At 38.8% G+C, this 20,210-nt stretch overlaps 1 long non-coding RNA gene and 1 other non-coding gene across 2 annotated transcripts in view; one reads left to right on the top strand and one right to left on the bottom strand.

The window, feature by feature from the left end:
* Positions 1–20,210, top strand: part of LOC140717022 (uncharacterized) — a 413,746-nt gene that overhangs the window by 95,777 nt on the left and 297,759 nt on the right. The window lies entirely within an intron of this gene.
* trnak-cuu (transfer RNA lysine (anticodon CUU)) lies at positions 2,545–2,617 on the bottom strand. The gene has a single exon. It is a non-coding gene; the product is annotated as a tRNA-Lys (tRNA).

The raw sequence follows: 20,210 nt of genomic DNA, 5'->3' as shown, positions 1-20,210 counted from the left end.
TTTCAAATCTCTTAACTATCTTTCCTTTCAGTTAGACCTGACGAAGGGTCTTGGCCCGAAACGTCGACAGTGCTTCTCCCTATAGATGCTGCCTGGCCTGCTGCGTTCCACCAGCATTTTGTCTGTGTTGCTTGTATAAGCCAATGCACCTCCACCTATATAAAGACCTTGCATGTATTGAACTTGGCTGCACTAAACTCTCAAATTGACTAAACAAACACACCACTCATCCTCCCACGCAGACGTTCACCCACATTCTTTAATCCTTACAGAGATGAAATGCTAACCACATCCATTTTAGCAAGTAGCAATTGTGCATTTGAGGTGCACAATTGCCAACCAACGGTCTGCAAAGCACTGCAAGCAAAACAAACCACAGCTCATCATGTGTAAACACAGACTGGAGTAAGCAATTTTTATCTAAAAAAAAGAGTCCCATGAGCAGATCCAATTTCTGCGAACAAGTTAACATTTCCTAAGTGTCACAGTGCATTTAATGAGTTACAATTCAGTACCTGGTAAATGAATACTCTAGGATGACGGAGATGTCTTTAAGTGCTTGAAATGCTCGGAGATTTGATCTCAAGTTATGCTCAATTTATTTTATCACTTTGCTGTCAATATTGAGCCAATGGTGAAAGGACAAGATTTCAGAGTATGGCTACAGTTTTAGATGACATTTTCCTGCTAAAGAAATGGGATTAGGATGTACTTACAGTAAAGGCATCAGGAGGTAGGTACTGAAGTCCAAGAGTCCATTGGATCTCAGTGAGTACATGCACTGGGATGGTAATTTCCTTAGTCACTGGGAGAGTCATGTTCCAGCAACTAGTCACCAATTGAGAATTTATAACTTCAGATAAAATAATTTAATACACAATAACATTTTTACTTGTTCACATGGCGCTGTAGAATCCTGGGTATAATACAAGCAGATGTATATAATATCAGAAGCTGCAGGGAACAATGCAAAAAATTCTTCAGAAGTCATTTTACAATGCAGGTGTATCAATGGTGAATTCTGCACTCTGTGCTATAAATATGCTATTATAAAATTGCACAATGCTAAGATCTTTTTAAGTGGATGAAACTTAATAGAGAGTACAATAGTAATGAGAGGTGTGATTTTTTTTACTTGATCATAATACAGGCAAAAGAAGGATCTGTTTACTGACAGAGACTTATCTTCATAGAATGAATGTCATCGATTCAGGAATGTGCATCGTTGGTACATTGTTGATTCCATACTTCAGTTTGCAAAAGTTCCAGGATATTAGATCAGTAAAATTACCCCTTAGATGTTTACTACTTCAGAGTCGAAAGACTTGAAATTGCACTATACAAGTTAAAGACTCAACATGTTTCCAAAAAAATCTTACGGCTACTTTTTCTTAAACAAGATGTTAATCATTTTGCTTTAATTAGTTAATACCCATGTTATATAAAAAAAAACAAAAGAAAGTATTTGCGATGCAATACTCACGCAGTATATTTTCAAGCTCAGTAAATTTAAGATGTTTGATTTACGGATTTTCCATTTAATAAACTGATTATGACCGTCAGCGAGCTAGTTCTAATTGTAGCCTTCACCCCATTTAATTTTTTTAATGGCCATTTCCCATTGGGTTTCCCTCATCTCCACTGCCAATAGACTCAGTGCATTTGATTTAAATTATTTGACTTGATAATGTCCTTTCCATTTCCTTAATGCACTTACTACTTAGATAATTGATGAATATTAACTGAGTTGATTTCCGGGCACAACAGTGCTGAAATGTACAACAATGATTCAGTAAATGCTTTTTTCACTATTAAATTCTCACTTAATTGACCTGCACATTTACAGCTAAATGCAGAACATTAATAATAGACATAACCAGCTGTTCCTGTTATCTATTTCCATTGATTAGCAAGATAGCAAAGAGAAAAATATTATTGTCTGAATAATGATTTATATTAACTCAAAGAAACCATCTTGACCTGATATATTGTAAAACTCATTTACTGTAAACGTGGCTCTAATAACACTATTCTCATGTTTGAAAATGATCCAATTTGCTTGTTGATTTTTCAGTCTGTAAAACTACTACATTATAACTGAACAGCTCTGATGACATTTCAAGGCACATAAAAAAGCAAATTAAGAAATTCTTCTCAGACCTTTAACTGTGCTGCTGCTCTTTTGAATGCCTGTTGATTCTTCCTATCATTGCATAATTATTTTTTATATTTTTTGTTATATTGAGATACAGCGCGGATAGGCTATTACGACCCTTCGAGCCGCGTCTGCCCAGCAATCCACAATTTAACCCTAGCTTAATCTCACGACGATTTACAATAACCAATTAACCTACTAACCAGTATACCTTTAGACTGTGGGATGAAATCCAAGCAGTCATGGGGACAACTCCTTACAGGCAGCAGCTGGAATTGAATCTGGGTCGTCCGTACTGTAAAGAGTTGTGCTAACCACTACACTTCCATGCCACTTTCAGGTGAATGAAAATCATGTTATATTTCACCACAATAATTAAAGATTATAAACGCCCAACGTGGGGCTCGAACCCACGACCCTGGGATTAAGAGTCCCATGCTCTACCGACTGAGCTAGCCGGGCTCATATTACAACTCACATTTATATATCATATTCAACTCACTATATTTTCAGAAAAATAAATCAAAACTAAATTAAGGACAAGTTAGGGAAAATGTCTTAACACCTTGTTAATACAATCCAATATCATAACAGATTTGATGATGACACTACTGTTGTTAGCTGAATGATAAGTGATTATGAGTCAACATTTGAAGTGAGATAGAACACCTGGTTGAGTGGTGCTGCCACAACAACCTCTTGCTCAGTATTACCAAAAGCAAGGAATCAATTGCTGACTTTAGAAAGAGGAAGTCAGGAGACCATTTTCCAGTTTTAATTGGTGGGTTAGAGGTCAAGAGGTTAGCAGCTTCAAGTTCCTGGGTATTAACTTTTGGATGACTTGTCCTGGGGCCAGCACGTAGCTGCAATCATGAAAAATGCATGACATTGCCTCTCGTTTCATAGAAGCATAAGGAAAATCAACAAATCACCAAATACTTCGATAAACTTCTACAGGCGTACTGTGGAGAATATCGTGACTGGTTGCTTTGTGTGGCAATCATCGTCATTGGTCTTCATCAGGGGAATAAAGGTAGAAAGGGTCAGCATTTTTTATTTTCTCGGTGTTATCTTTTCAGGGGACCTGTCCTGGGTCCAGCGTGTGGGTTCAATTACAAAGAAAGCACAACAGCACCCCTTTCATAGAAGTTTGTGAAGATTCAGCATTACTTTAACAAACTTCCATAAACGTGTGGTGGAGAATTTATGGACCGGTTGCATCACAGCCTGTTATTGAAACACCACAGCATTGCCCTTGAATGGAAAATCTGACAAAAATAATGGACACAGCCCAGTCCATCATGGGTAAAGCCCACTACTCCATTGAACACATCTACATCGAACATTGTCCCAGGAAAGAAGGACCCATCTTCAGGAACTCCCACCACCCAGGTCATGCTCTCTTCTTGTTGCTGCCATCAGGTAGAAGGTACAGGAGCCTCAGAACTCACAATACCAGGTTCAGGAATAGTTATTCACCCCTCATCTATCAGGTGCTTGAATCAGTGGGGATAATTTCATTCAACTTCACTTGCCCCACCAGTGAATTGTTCCCACAACCTATGAACTCACTTTCAAAGACTCTTCATCTCATGTTCTCAATATTTAATGTTTATTTATTTAGTATTATTATTCTCTTCTGCATTTGCACAGTTTGTAGTCTTTTGCACATTCGTTGTTTGTCGGCCCTGATGGTTGTAGTCTTTCATTGCTCCTATTATGGTTTCTGAATTTACTGAGTACGTCTGCAAGAAAACAAATATCAGGGTTGTATATGGTGATGTAAACGTTCTTCGAATTTTGAACATCCATCTGGTCAGCCAAGTAAGTCACAATGGTTCAAATAATTTAGTCGTGTTGCCTGGTTTAATGCAATCCAATTAACACATTCCCATTTTTTAATGCTTGGCTCTTGCATATGCAATCTCTTAATCTGATGTGCAGCCTATGCTTTTAACTCCAATTTACTGCTTGCAATTTACAAAATAAAACCGAAGGCTAATTGCAGGCTTCTTGAATTTATTTAGATTTACAGTAAGAACTAAATCCAGATTCTTGTTTTAATTAATATCTGCTATATTCACATAACTCCAGAATACAACAAACAGGCCTGAGATGAGCAGAAATCCTTTCACTCTGGATTGTGGTGAGCCTGTGAAATCCTCCATCATAGAAGTCTATGCAGGCTAAGTATAATTAAGAAGTCGATATACTTCTTGACACAAAATGTGTCAATGGGCATGGGGAGAGAGCAAGAAAGTGATTATGGAATAAAGGATTAGCCATGGTATGACTGAATGCTGGAACAGATGTAGAGAGCATGGCAAGCGATAGACTTTCAACGGTGAGGTAGAGAGAGTTCCGAGTCAGCATGCTTACGTTAGAGTGCAGGGAAATTGGCAGGATTAGAGACTCAGGCTGATGAGGGATATTGAAGCCCACGTCAGCAGAAAGGAGGCATATATCAGGCATAGGCAACTGGATCAAGCAATTCTCTCAAGGGGTATAAGAAATAGAGGACTAAGCCCAAGAAGGAAATCAGGAAGGCAAAAAGTGGACATGAACTAGCCCCAACAGATAAGGTAAATGAGAAATCTAAGGAATTCCATATTAGGTACAAAATGGTAACTGGGGAAACAATAGACTCCACTAAGCATCAGTGTATTTATCTATGTTTGGGGCCACAGGAGTTGGGTGACTTCTTAAGTGAATACTTATAATCTATATTCACAATGTAGAAGGTCATGGAAGCCAGGGAATTCTGGGAATTCACTGATTCAGGCCACGGAGCCTAACATCAGAGATAAGATGCTGGCAGGGATTCTGAGAGACACGATCTACCAGAATTTTGAAAGATGATGGCTGATTAGGGATAGCCAGCACTGTTTTGTGCTCAGGCATTGATATATGAATTTGAATGAATTTTTGAAGAGATGACAAAAAGGCAGGGCAGTAAGCTTTGTTAATATGAACGTTACTGAGAGTGGGGAGGGTAGGGAGCAGCACGAGGTGACAGGTGAAACTGGGAGGGGGAGGGCTGAAGTAAAGAGCTGAGAAGTTGATTGGTGAAAGAGATACAGGGCTGGAGAAGGGGAGTCTGACAAGTGAGGACAGAAGCCCATGGAAGAAAGAAAAAAACAAAGGAGAGAGGAGCATCTGAGGGAGGCGATAAGCAGGCAAGGAGTAAAGGTAAGAGAGGGAAAAGGGGATGAGGAATGATGAAGGAGATGGGGGGGGGGGTGTCCATTATCGATGTTCATGCTATCAGATGGAATACAAGGTGGTGTTCCTCTATCTTGAGTCTGGTCTCACCATAACAGTGGAGAAAGCCGAGAAATGGACAGAGGAATGGGAATGGGAATTGGAATTAAAATGGGTGGCCACTGGGAGATCCCACTTTTTCTGGTGGATGGAGAGCATAGGTGCTCAGTGAAGCAGTCTCCCTATCTACATCGGGTCCCACCGATATACAGGAGGCCACACTAGGAGCATCGGACACAGTATATGATCCCAACAGACTCACAGGAGAAGGGTCGCCTCAGCTGGAAGGACTGTTTGGGGCCTTGAATGGTAGTGAGGGAGGAGCTGTAGGGGCAGGTGTAGCACTTGCTCTGCTTGTAAGGGTAAGTGCCAGGAGGGAGATCAGTGGGGAGAGACAAATGAACAAGGGAGTCATATAAGGAGGAATTCCTGTGGAAAGCAGAAAGTTCACAGGTGAATGTTCATAGTAATTGGTGATCATTGAAAACCTCAGAATGACATCAGGGAAGACACTAAGTGACCATCTCCTGTATTAATATGGAATTCAGTTCAGGTCAGTTTTGTACTGAACACTTTAGCTAGTTTGTATATTTGGGGAATCATCCCTCAAACACTGTAGCAAAAGGGTGCTTTGTAATTTATGTTGGGTGTTTGAAGTTTGCGTTCAATCAGACCACTAGTATAGTTCTAGTTGCCATATTATAGGGAGTATGTGAGAACCATGGAAACAGTAGAAGTTTACCCAGATGTTGGCTGGATTAGAGAGTTTAAGCTATAAGGGCAGGTTAAACCAACAAGGGTTGTTCTCCTTTGAGTGTCAGAGGCTGAAAGGAGACCTGATAGAGGTTTTAAATATCATGAGAGACACTGACAGAGTAGACGGTCAGAATTTCTTCATCAGGTCAAACATGCTTTAGAGGAGGGGATGCTTAAAGGCAATGTGAGGGGCAAGTTTTGTGTTATGCAGAATTTTATGTTCCTGGAAGCAGTGGAAATCAGGCATTTTGGTGGAGTTTAAGAGGCTTTTCAATGAACATGTAACTTTGAAGGGAAATAAGGGAGCTGGATAATAAGAGGAAGACATTCAATATAAATTGGCATCACAATCTGCACAACACCATTAACTAAAGAGCTTGTTCAGTGCTGTACTCTTCTAGATTACACGTTAAATGCCAGGAAATGGTATTACGTCCAGGAAGGCTCCTTGGTCAGCACAGATGAATTGGGCTGAAACTCAGTGACTTTAACTCAGTGACTCTATGAGCCTCAGATGGCCGATGAGCCTACTCTTGCTCCATTTTTCCAATCTTTCTGTTTCCTACCATTCTATGACACTGCACAATCAGTGCCTTGTAATGGAAACCGGAGAAACTCCTCAGAGGAAACGGTTTCAGCAAAACAGGGAAAGAAAAAGAAAATAATATTGATAGGAATTTGCTTCAGAGGCATCAACTGACTAAATAGCTTTGTTCTATGTTGTAGCAGTTCCATAGTTATGATCCCACTGCCTATCGGTGCATAATTTTGAATAGATTCCAAAATTAAATTAATTAAATTATGACATCATTAGAATACTTACTGACAATATAAAAATGCATTAGTAGAAACCAAAGAGTTAAATTACTCAGTAGGCACTTATCAAGGACTTTGAAGCAATAAAATTGATGTTCCTTTTATTTTTGGAATTTACTCCTATTAACTATGGAAATTACATTCAAGTGAGCAGTCATAATATTCAGGCGATTATCACAGCAAGCCACCTGCTTTGCCACAGATTACTATGCTTCGCTTTCTTTTGTACATGAAATGTTGCCCATAATGCCTCCTGCTTTCAGAGTCTTTGTAGCTGTGTTTAGTTGTTTATCCTGTTTTAGAAAGGGAGACTTTCATAAAACAAATCAGCATTAGCAAGTAGACAGCATAAATTATCGCTGCCTTCCAGAATACATTATGAAAGAGATAAATATACAATGTAAGTCTTATAATACTGTTTGCAGAATAACATGGCATTCACATACAAAAGGTGTATTTATTCATAATCAATATCAGTGCTGTAAATAATAGAATTTAAAGTTACAAATGATTTTTTTTGAAGAAAACAAGACTTCAGCAGAATCTCCTTAAGTACATTGTGGGACTTATATGGAAATCAATACACATAAAAGCTTTGACATTTATCTATCATATTCCAAATGTTTCATTGTTTCCATTATCATTTGTGAAAATTTCTCTCCCCAGGAACATAAACTTGCCCCTCTGATTGATCTCAAATATAGAAGATGCAGCGCAGTGGTGCTGTGGGTGGAGGTTCAGTTTTGACCTCTTGCTGCTCTCTGTGCAGAGTTTGCTTGTTTTCCCTGTGATATTACAGTCTGGTTTGGGCGCTCTTCTTTCCTCCCACATCCCAAAAGCACGCAGTTCATTAGGTTAAGTGGCCACTTCAAGTTTCCTCAGTGTGTAAGTGTGCGTTAGAATCTGAGGAAAGTTTATTGGGATGAAGGGAGAATTAAGTGGGCTAAGGTAGGATTACTGTGAAAATGGGTGACTGATAGCTTGGATGGTGGGCTGAAAGACATGCTTCCATGCTGTAAGTCTCCATGACTCTATAATGCTGAGTCACACACATACACTCAAACACTCACACAAATGAGTTTTGGTGGCTCTGAGGGTATAGTGATTTAGTTACTGAACTATTATCCACAGGACTATTGACCCAAAGACTCAAGTTTGAATCCTGTCACAGCAGCTGGGGAATTTCAAGATCCAAGATTACTCATTGTTATTCTTCAGCACATCAGCGTAAAGGAGAACAAAATGATTGTAACTCGTGGTCCGAAGCAGTGATAAAAACACAACGGGCATAAAGAAGACAATATAAAAAACACAATAATGTAGATGCAAGAGGTTAGCTTATGTCAGGTAACTAAGATAAATCCAGAAATAAATTTAAAAAGCATCAATTACTAGTCAGGACCACAGAAAAATTGGTCATTTAATTTACTAATATCTTCAGGGAATGCTATTTTCATCAGGTCTGATTCCAGACCTATCCCCTGAATGATTCAGCAAGTCCTCTGGTATAAGGACAACTATGGATTAACAATTAACATTGACTTTGCCACTAACATCCATGTCTTATGAACAAATAAAAACAATCACATGGAAAGCCAATCATTTATTGTTGAGTTTCTTTTGTCCTCTGATTGCCCTCAGGATTTGCATAAGGCCAATTAGCCTTTAATTGACCCCAGAAAGACACTCCAAATAGATTTTGTGGCTTTAAAGGGAAACACCAAGTTAGTCACAGCTGGAGCATGGCAGCCAAATAATACCCTGTGTATTAATTCAGCTTGTAAAATAACACACCCTTTAATTTGCCAGTGAGCAGAAGGTATTCTGCACACTAAAATATTAGATGGAACAAAAGATCAATGGGCAAATCTAGAAATAGCACTTAATTGTAGAGCAATGATTAGAGCTAAATAAAATGAGCATTACTTAACTAACTAAAAAAGTGCAAATCCATCTTCATGTTTCATCTTTACTTTGGAATCCACTCTTGTGAGGCACCTGTAGGCTCACTTTTCGTTTTAATCACTTGTTACTAACTTCTGCTGCGATTGAATACAAATGCAATCAATGAGTCGCACCACAAAAATCTTCCTGCCAAATCCACAATCTCATTAAAAATAGTGAATAAGACATTATCATCTTATCAACACTCTGGACTTTGGAGATGACTTTTTTGAATTTGCTGACCACAATGCAATGGTTCCTGCTGGAAGCGTTCAATAACAATACTAACACAGTTTGCTGCCTTGAAGTTCACTTTATATAACAATTGTCCCAAAAGGTTTCATTGAATCACTGTCAAAAAAAAATTTGATATCAACCCACATCGGTGCATTCCTATTAAGGCATACTGTATATGAGCAGCTTGGTCAAAAAAAGATACCTTGAAGGATAGGTAGAGAGGTTTAATGACAGAATTCCAAAGACAATACCTTGAAGGTTAGATAGAGAGGTTTAATGAGGGAATTCCAAAACTTAGGGCATTGACAAATGAAAGCGCAAGTGAAATGGTAATAATTTCTCCAAATATGCAAGAATTTTGTGTTGAGGGAACAGAGAAATCTAGGAGGGTTTGAGGCTAGAAGAGATTATAGAAGTAGCAAAGACACAATTTAGGATAATCATAATCATATATTTGAGGCACTGAAAAATTCAGTGTCGGTGAGCATTGGGGTGGTGAATGAATGGAATGTTTGAGTTGGAAAACCAGCAGAATACTTTTGGGTGGCTACAGGCGATCGCAAAACATGACATAAGGGAACTGAAATGAAGTATGGAGAATGCTATTTTATGGTCTGAAGGGTCTTAAGGTATGGAAATCAGCACTGGATGATGGAACAGTGCAGATGAATTGTTGGCTGCCCAACTTAAGAATACGAATCTCCTGGTTTAGTTGCTTCCAGTTCCCGGAGAAATATGGTGCTGGGGATGAGGCAACAAAATGTATAAAAGGAGTTGAAATGCATGGATCTGGCTATTGCCCATGTCTACCTTGGGGAAGCTTCTGCGTCCACAGTCCTGATACCAGGTAAATAGTCAGATAACTCTTGAGAAAATTGAGATGAGGTGCAGCTGAATGTTAACATATTTGAATTGGCATAATGTTTTTGATGTTATATTATCACTAAGATGCAGGTTAGATATGGATGCAAAATAAGGGAAGGCTCCCTATGGATTTGTGGGGGAATATCAAAAGTAATTGTGTGTGAATGAAAGATAAGCTATTTTTGGCTCTGACCACATAGCTAAAAATAGATTCAGATTACTATAATCTAGAGGACAGTGCTGAAGTTAACTTCAGTTAACTTCAGTTAACTTGGTGTAGTTAACTGGACAAAGATTCCAAGCAGGACAAAAGGCAAAAGAGGAATAATTTTGTGATTATCCCAGCCATACAGGATAATTCTAATACAAAGCAGCTGTAGAGGTTGATAGGGTGGCAAAGGGTTAATACAGTGCCGTAGTGGTTAGTGTCATGGTTTGAAGGTCCAGCGATTTGGGTTCAGGTGACTCCAGCTGTCTGTGAGGAGCTTGCATATTCTCCCCATTACTGTGTGGGTTTCCTCCAGGTGCTCCAGTTTCCCCCTACATTCCAAAGATGCATGGGTTACTCTATTAATTGGTCACATGGGTGGAGTTGAGTGGCGAGAGCTCATTGGACCAGAAGGGTCTGTTACTGAGTCTATATTAGTTAAGGCAATGTTCAAGTTAGGAAGTTACATTGCAACACTCACAAAACGCTGGAGAAACTCAGCAGGCCAGGCGACATCTATGGAAAAAAGTCAATACTCAACATTTCAGGCAGAGACCTTTCACCAGAACTGGAAAGAAAGGGGAGAAGACAGAGTAAAAAGGTGGGGGGGGGGGAGAGGAAGAGAAATACAAAGTGGTAGGTGATAGGTGAAACGGGGAGAGAAGGAGGGATGAAATAAAGAACTGGGAAGTTGATTGGCGAAAGAGTTAAAGGGCTAGAGAAGTGGGAATCTGATAGGAGAGGACAGAAGACCATAGAAGAAAGGGAAGGGGGAGGAGCACTAGAGGAAGAAGATGGGCAGATAAGAGATAGGTAAGAGAGGGAAATGGGAATGCAGAATGGTGAAGGAGAGGGGTGGGGCAATTACTGGAAGTTCAAGAAATTGATGTTCATGCCATCATTTGGAGACCTCATGTATATCAGTGAGACCCAATATAGATTCAGTGAGCACTTATGCTCCATCCAGCAGAAAAGGTGGGGCTTTCCTCAGAGCCAGATACCAGAGGAAGTAAGATTGGGAGGGGAAAGGAAAATGTAATGATAACAGCTGACCAGGTGTTCAGTTTTGTTTTGCCTTTAGTCAGTTAATTTTCTGTGAAGTTCCATTTCAATGTAATAACAGAATGAATAATGATTACCTGTGCAAGGTTATGGGAGGGCAAGTGATGCCACTGAGATGAACCTTGGGAAATAATCCATAAGCAAAAGCAATCCACAGATTTTGTACAGAAAATATTGAAATTTATGCAGATATCATTTTAGTTTATATACATTAGTGAAGAACATTATACAATATGTTTAGTATTTAGGATAATTATGTGATAATCTTTTTATGTTTTTATTTTTAATACTTTTTGATAATATTCTGTCTTCACTTTTATGTTCCAATCTCAATTTAGTCCATGACATGTCAACACATAACCTCAAATAGGAAGGGGTTATTTGTTTCTTCTTTATATATAGAAGAACTCCATTATCTTTACTTTCAATGAAGTCATATGCAAAAATGCTACACAAAATTGGTGGCACATTCTCTACTTGCGTATGTTGACCTTAGCAGCTGCTTCTGTCCCTGTGAATGGACAAAATCTAGCTCAGAATATGAAAGATTTTTAAGGAGGTGAATGAGACAAGTCAAAATAAGGCCCAGAAAATTGTCAGGATTCTCAAGAGGATGGTGATGTTGAATGAATTTTGCCATTTGACAGTAACAAATGGAACCGCACACCAATGCTTGCAGCACTTCTGCAGATTAAGACAATTACTTTGTTCCTTAAAAAATAAGCAAGAAAAGAACAGCAGACCCTCATCAGCTTAGGCCACAGAAACCTCTTTACAAATCCTTTCCTTTTCTCATTGACTTCAGGCTTCTGTCCAGCATTGCTCTGTATCCCTTGATAATTAATGCCCCATCTGCTGTCGCAGTCCTCGCTATATCTCCTGTACCAGACTGCCTGGCTGCTCCACTCCACTGAAAGGAGCGGTAACAAATAATGCAACACATTTCACCAGCTATATTAAGCTAAATGCCTATATTTTTAACATCAGCCTGAACAAGATATTGAACCCAAATCAAAATATGCATACACTTCAGTCAACATTTCAAAGACTATATATTTGTCAAAGGTGATTTCCTGCTTCCTGATATTCTTTAAATTTGTGCGTCTAAGTAAGAAGATCAATATTCATCAACTGCAACATGAATATACTTAAGGTTCGAAAGAAATGTTGAACAAGCTTTTAATTTAGGGAAAACTAAAAACTATGTACAGAAGAACAGAATTCTTGCCACTTTGTGTATTACAAGGTAAAAAGGAAGATAAAATTTACAACTATTATATATCTGCAACGAATTTCCTTGGTAATTTTTATTACAGTTCTACCTTTACCTGAACTCTACAAGTACAAACCTCAAGTCAAGAAGTCACAGCGTAACAGTGAAGCTATTGACTGCTCCTTAGCCGAAGCACATTATCAGGCATATCAATTTTAACTGTTAATATATTCTGAGGTATTAAAATACAGTAAGATTCAGGACAGTCTTTTTGCACATTGTATAGCTGGTATATTCCAGAGCCTGTGCAACCCCTGAATGTGATACCTAGCACCTCGGCATGTCTGGGGGACACCTACTGGGGACGAAAACATGTCATTTTCAGCATGTCTGTGAGAGGCAAAATAGTGTCAGTACCGAAAATTGCCACCATCTGGCTCACACCTGTTTTTTGCTAATATAGCAGAAATGACTGAAGGTTATTAATCCTGGTTGAGTAAGGTCCTATGACAGACAAAGTTTGTCCCAGTTGAAGAGTATTTGCTGACATTTCACATTGTGCTTTTGATTGATAAGTTTCCACTTTCATGTAATCACTGGGGAGTCACACACATTACTGATTATTGAAGCATGGTTCATTCTCGGCATTCACATAATGAAGGCACTCAAGCTTTTGTGTAGTGCTGGTCTTGAATAATTTCAAAAAAGAACACAAGATGCCTGCCTTAAAAGCAGATTTCTAACCCCTTCGAGACACCAATAGCATAATCAGTAAAAATGCGTTCTTACAGGAAGACCAGACATCAGAATAGCCCTTGACTGCATAAGCATTCTGTTCATTGTTAGAACAAATTGTACATCCTTAATGTGCTGTATACTTCCTACTGTAATGGAATATTGCAGAAATATTTTACCTAGATAATTTAGATAGATAGATATAATAGACTATCTACTCAAAATGGGATTGGAACATTTATACAGTATTCAACCAGTAACTGATATTTTTCTCCATATTTTTCTAAAACATTTCACAGTCCAAAACACCCAAGCTGTTTTTAAAACATCTGCGGCCAAGTGGTTAGATATTTTCTGTCTTTCACTAAATAAAAAGCATTCTGTGCATTATTAAAAACAAATTTTCTGTCATAAAAGGATAAATGTGCATTTGTCTCAGGGCAATAACTTCCTAATCAAATTTTATATTTCGATTTGCAAATGAAATTGATGTTCAAGCATTAATGACAATATTTAAAGCTTAGCTCATTCTTTCTTCTCCCTCCTTCCATCATGCAAATGATAGAGAAGGTTGAACACTCATACTACCAGGCTCAAGGACAGTTTCTTTCCCATTGCTTTAAGATTCTTGAACAATAAAGATGAACTCTCAATCTCCCAATCAACCACCAAACATCCCATGCACCTTATTTGTCTTCCTACACGGTGATTTCTCCATCACTACAACACTATATTCTGCATTCTGTTAGTGATTTTACATTTATGCTACCTCAGTGTAATTCTGCTTGGAATCATCTGTCTGGAAGTCAGCCAAAACAAAGCCTGATACAGGAACTGTACAACGAGACTCCCCATAATTCAGTAAGTTACACCTTAACTGAGAAAGTGTAATCGCTTCCTTGAAAAATTCATTATTCGTGAAGTGTTGCCCCATTTTTTCCAATTTCTGTTTCAAGGAATTTATTTGAAAAGGAAGTCATGCTATCTTTGGTCCATCTCATATTAGTTCAATTATGTTATTTGGATATAAAATTAGTAGAATTAAACAAACATGCACACCTAATTCTTACTTTGTTTTCAGCATTGATTATAATAATTAGGATGGGAGGCCAGGATTGGCTGTTCTGCAGTTTAAGATGGTTTAGCAAACATGTGGATTTAGTTTAGATTGTGATGGTGCATTGGAGGTAAATAGTGTGATAAACTGACATCCTTTCATTGCTGTAATGGAGCATCAGTGATCAGATTACGTCCCGTTTCGTATGTTTTAAAGTGAAATTAAGTGATAACACGTGGTACAACTATCAAAACTACCGCCTTTGTGGGGAATCTCATTATACTGGTGTAGATTTCATTCAATTTCAGAGTAAAGCTTTATATGCAAGATGAAGTACCTCTACCGATGGCTATGCCTTTGAGTTAGGTATTAGAATATACTAAATTGATAATCATGCTATTAAAATTACGATTTCATTCAATCATTTCCAAGTTTCTTTATTAACATGAAAGATCTAATTTACCTGCGATGAGAACTAATAACAGTTCATTCTAACAAACTGGAATTACTGTTTCTCATTGCGAGTAAGTTTATTTTAAGATAGAAATATTTTGTTTTGGTAAGGTGAGTGGTTCTCTTCACTTGGCTTTGATGAATTTGTAGTTATCAGCTTCTCAGTTGTCATTCCTGTTCGTTTGAACTCTAACATGCTGGGCATTAGCACAAACTCCACAGGGCACAATAACTGTCTAATTCCAGTGATCAATGACCAGTGCATTCTGCTGAGATGGAAATCAAATGTCCAGAGGTTCTATGATATCTGGGAGTAGGTGTAGTGCAGTCTTACTGAAAGTTTAATGCTATGTTTCAGCTGCAGATGTAAAAAGCTGACTAAGCATCATGAAGTTCATTGATTTCTTGAAGTTTTATTAGAGTTTATGCAATTATCTTATTTATTGTGTTGTTGGCCATCGCTTGCATATGTCAAGTCAAGTCAACTTTTATTGTCATTTCGACCATAACTGCTGGTACAGTGCATAGTAAAAATGAGACAATGTTTTTCAGGACCATGGTGTTACATGACACAGTACGAAAACTAGACTGAACTACGTAATAAAAAAAATACAGAGAAAGCTACACTAGACTACAGACCTACACTGGACTGCATAAAGTCCAGACATACACTGGACTGTTCATATTTCTATGCTACATCAGCCAGATTCTTGATCAGAGGAATTAAATTTGACAAAATTTGTACACTTTGTGGTCATTTTATTGGGTACATCTGCGCACCTGCTCATTAATGCAAATATCTAATCAGTTAGTTATATGGCAGCAACTCAATGCATAAAGCATCCAGAAATGGTCAGTTGTTTTTCTAGCCAAGCATCGGAATGAGGAAAAAATATGATTGAAGTGTCTTTGACCGTGGAGTGAACGTTGGTGCCTGACGGGGTGAGTTTGAGCACCTTAGAGGCTGCTGATCTCCTGGGATTTTCATGTGTAACCGTCTCCAAAGGTTACAGAAGATGGTAGAAAAAAAGCACAATCAAAGGGGCAGCGGTCCTATGGACAAAAACAACTTGTTAATGAGAGAGGTCAGAGGAGAATGGCCAGACTGGTTCATGTTTACAGGAGGGCAGCAATAACTCAGATAATCATGCGTTACAACAGTGGTGTAATCACTGAATGCAGAACATGTCAAACCTTCAAATTAATAAGCTGCAGCAGCAGAAGGACATGTACATATACTCAGTGGCCATTTTATTATGTACAAGAGGTATTCAATACTGTGGCCACTCAGTGTATTATTACCTATTTTCTTTATCTTTTCCAACCATTCAGTGTTGAGGGGATGCATCCTTTATTCAGTTGTTTGTGACAGGGTGAGATCTTTGGGTGATATGATATCACAGATACTCTCTAAACATTTTCTTCTTGGGTGTTATTTTACTTACCATTTTTTCCTTTATTACACACCCTGCTCCAAGGGCATTACTCCACAAACTTTGGCCCAACTCATCCATGCCAACCAAGATGCCTATCTAGGTTAAGCCCATTTGCCATATTGATCTATTACAATGTCTTTCTACATATTTTAATCAAGACTCTTAAGCGTACATATGCTTCCTATCTTTGTGAATTAGCTCCCATTGTCATGCTTTTAATCTAAGAACAAAAACATTTGGAACTGGAGTAGACCACATCGGTCCTTGAATTTGCATTACCATTCTGTACAATCAAGGCATAATTGACCTTAAACTCAACTCAACTTTTCTACTTATTCTCCAATTTCCAAATACCTTTATCTCAGCCCATGTTAAAGAGATTAGCTTTATTTGTCATGTGTACATTGAAACATACAGTGAATTGTTTTGTTTGTGTCACTGACCAACATAGTCCAAGATGTGGACAAGTGGCACCAACCTAGCATGCTCAAAACTTATCAATTGTAATTCAGATGTCCTTTGAATGTGGGAGGAATCCGGAACATCCAGAAGAAACCCACACTGTCACTCCTTACAGACGACGGCAGGATAACACTTCTTCCATAGTTCTCTAAGGTAGAGAATTTCAATGGTTTACATTGCTTTGAGAAAAGGAATTTCTCCTTGTCTCTTCACAAACAAGAGAACATCTGCAGATGCTGGAAATCCGAGCAACACACACAAAATGCTGCAGGAACTCATCAGTTTGGGCAGCATCTATGGAAAAAAGGTACGTCGATGTTTCGGGCCGAACACTTTGCCAGTTCTTCCAAAGGGCTTCGACCAAAAACGTCGACTGTGCTTTTTTCCATAGATGCTGCCTGGGCTGCTGAGTTCCTCCAGCACTTTGTGTGTGTTTCTCTTTGACTCTGTCTTAATTCTGAAATGATGTCCCCAGTTTCAGGTTTCCTCATTGGGGAAAGATTGTCCTTCACCTCACTTGTTGATGCCCTTTAGGATTTTATATTTTTCAGTCGAACGCCTGTCATCAATAAAAACAAAAAATACTGGCAAAGTTCAGCAGGTTGGAAAGCATCTGTGAAAGGACAAACAGCTGGTGTTTCAGGTCGAAGAAACTTCATTAGAACTGAAACAGATAATCTTGCTTCGTTCCACCGGCCAGGTCTTTGTATTTCTTCCGAAACATCATAAATCCATACCCCTGACATTATATGGATTTTCTAAATGATCAGTCTAGATGAGGGGACTGATCTGTATTAAGAGGCTTAGAAATTAAACTGTTTTGAGGATGAACCTGTGTAACGAAGATAGCTCATAAAGTTGGGGATCTCAAAGAAGCAGTAGTTGAATATAATGAGAAGCAATATATCCCCTTATCAAAAAAAATCAGTTTTGCAAAATAAAATAGGAAAAACACTGAAATTCAGAAGGGCCTGGCCTTGTACACAAAGAACTAGGAAGAGCAATGAATCAGGAAAGTAAGACATATGTTTGGTAACATTAAACTAAATGGAGTGTGAGGATGAAGTCTAACCACACCTGTAGAAGTGAGTATACTTTTTATATCCTTTGGTGATGTTGCACCAATATCATTACACGAACTGCATATTGATTGACAACAATACTGTGTTCTCAGCATCATGTGCATTCGAGTATGTGGTCACATGGAGGAGGGTGATTTAAAGTCATATTGTATGCAATGCATGAAGTGCCAATCATATTTTCTGTTTTTGCTCCACGGTTCAGACTTCTAGTGTATAAATGATACACACACTAAGTATCAATTTCTAGGTTATAAAATTTGGAGTGATCTTAATGAGGTATATTATTCGTTCATTTAGAGATACAGCCCGATGAGCCACAGCACCCAGCAACCCACCTATTTAACACTAGCTTAATCACAGGACGATTTACAATGATCGTGTCTGTGGAAGGAAACCGGACTACCCAGAGGAAACCCGTTTGGTTCAAAGAGAGAACATACAAACTTCGTACAGACAGTGTTGAAGTTGAACGCTGAACTCCAGAACACCCTGAGCTGAAATAGTATTGTGCTAACCTCTATGTTGCCATGATGCCCAGTGGTCACTGACGGGAATAAGCAGATAAATATTTATACTAAGATAAAAGGAAATCTCTTCAACCAAAAGGCTGTGATACTGATTATTTCATTTTTCACGGTGGGGGGGGGGGTTCAAACTTCATTATTGATATGATTGAAATAAAAATTGATAGATTCTTGGTTATTAGGGAATCAACAGATGTGAAGATGGTGCAGGAAACTCCGGCGAAGATGGAATAGTATGATTGCGATTCTTTTCCGGAGATATGTTATTCATGGACCCATAAACCTCTGAGCTGCACAGGATAATAGCATGTTGCACTACTGAGGTTATCAAAACAATATTATGAAAGTACAAACAATTGTCATCTCAAAACTTGACATACTTTTAGTGGCGTTCTGGTGGAGCTCAGTATTTTACAGCAAAGGCTCAAAGGACTGCTATTGAAATTAAATCCTGATGAGAATTGTCTGGATTTTCATGATCCACAACTTTGGTGATACAAATTATCGTTAATATCGATAAGCTGACAGTCTTCATTGACTGTGCCACTTGCGGTGTCTTTAAAGACATTATTCTATTGGTGCTTGTGTAAGTCAAAAATCACCATTTACAATTTGCATGAACGTTGCCCTAGTAATTGTCGAAACCCCGTCACAAAACCCTATATAGATAAGTCCATCAGCAGATGGTGGCTGAAAGGTCTGAAACAAATGTGATCTCTGGGGATTATGTAAACTGACTAATGATTTTGGAGAGATATGCTGCAATCACCCACGTGTGTGAGCAATGATGGGAGCAGTTGCACTTTTGGTGCTTCATTAAAAAGATGCTACTTCAAAGAGCAAAGGGCCTTTGCTGTGTTTCCTAAATTACTCATTTTATTTTCTGCATCGTTATAGTGATTATCCTACTCACCATTTCAATTGGTTGCAAGTGCAAGAGCAAACAGTGGTGCTCAGAAAAGAAAATAATGTTGAAATATTGATTCTACTGATTCTTCAAATGCACTCACAAGCATTGGCAGTAGAGGTATTGCGCAGGAGAAGTTAGATGCACATGTGCCAGTTCACATTAGTGCAGAGGGACGTATGATGGGACATAATCATCATGGATCAGATGTGCAGGCAACAGTGTCCACTATGAATAGATGCAGGTTTGTTTGTAAAATGCCTAGAAATCAGTTGTCGCTCATGGCAGTTAACTGTAGCCTACCACTCCTGCATGAAGACGCTGCCCAGAATGAAATGACATTGAACCCACAGATGATCTGGAGAATAAGTTCTCAGACTCTCTGATGTTGTTCCGGAAGCTGCACTCTCAGTGCTGGACAGAAGTGAAGAGATACTCCGCCACCAATGGCAAGACATGAAATAAATCAATCGCAAGAACTGAACTCCAGGGAAATTGATGAAAACATGAGGAAATGTTCAAGTAGTTTCAAGTTCCTCAGATTACACATTACTGATGATTTCACCTGCTCTGTACACTTTGGCTTTGTGGCAATAAAAAGCACAATGGCAGCTCTTCCATCTCAGGCGACTGAAGAAGTTTGGCATGGGCCCCCAAATCCTCAAGTCCTTTTACAAGGGCACTATTGAAAGTATACTGATTGGCGCTATCACCACCTGGTAGGGGAACTACAGTTCTCGTCGCCTCAGTATAGCAAGGATGTGGAAGCATTGGAAAGGAGATTTACCAGGATGCTGCCTGGTTTAGAGAGTATGGATTATGATCAGAGATTAAGGGAGCTAGGGCTTTACTCTTTGGAGAGAAGGAGGATGAGAGGAGACATGATAGAAGTGTACAAAATATTAAGAGGAATAGACAGAGTGGACAGCCAGCACCTCTTCCCCAGGGCAACACTGCTCAGTACAAGAGGACATGGTTTTAAGGTAAGGGGAGAGAAGTTCAAGGGGGATAGTAGAGGAAGGATTTTCACTCAGAGAG

This window comes from Hemitrygon akajei, chromosome 27, assembly GCF_048418815.1.
Source record: "Hemitrygon akajei chromosome 27, sHemAka1.3, whole genome shotgun sequence".
Classification (NCBI taxonomy): domain Eukaryota; kingdom Metazoa; phylum Chordata; class Chondrichthyes; order Myliobatiformes; family Dasyatidae; genus Hemitrygon; species Hemitrygon akajei.
Note: the sequence above shows the minus strand (reverse complement) of the source record. Positions and strands in the feature narration are given on the sequence as shown.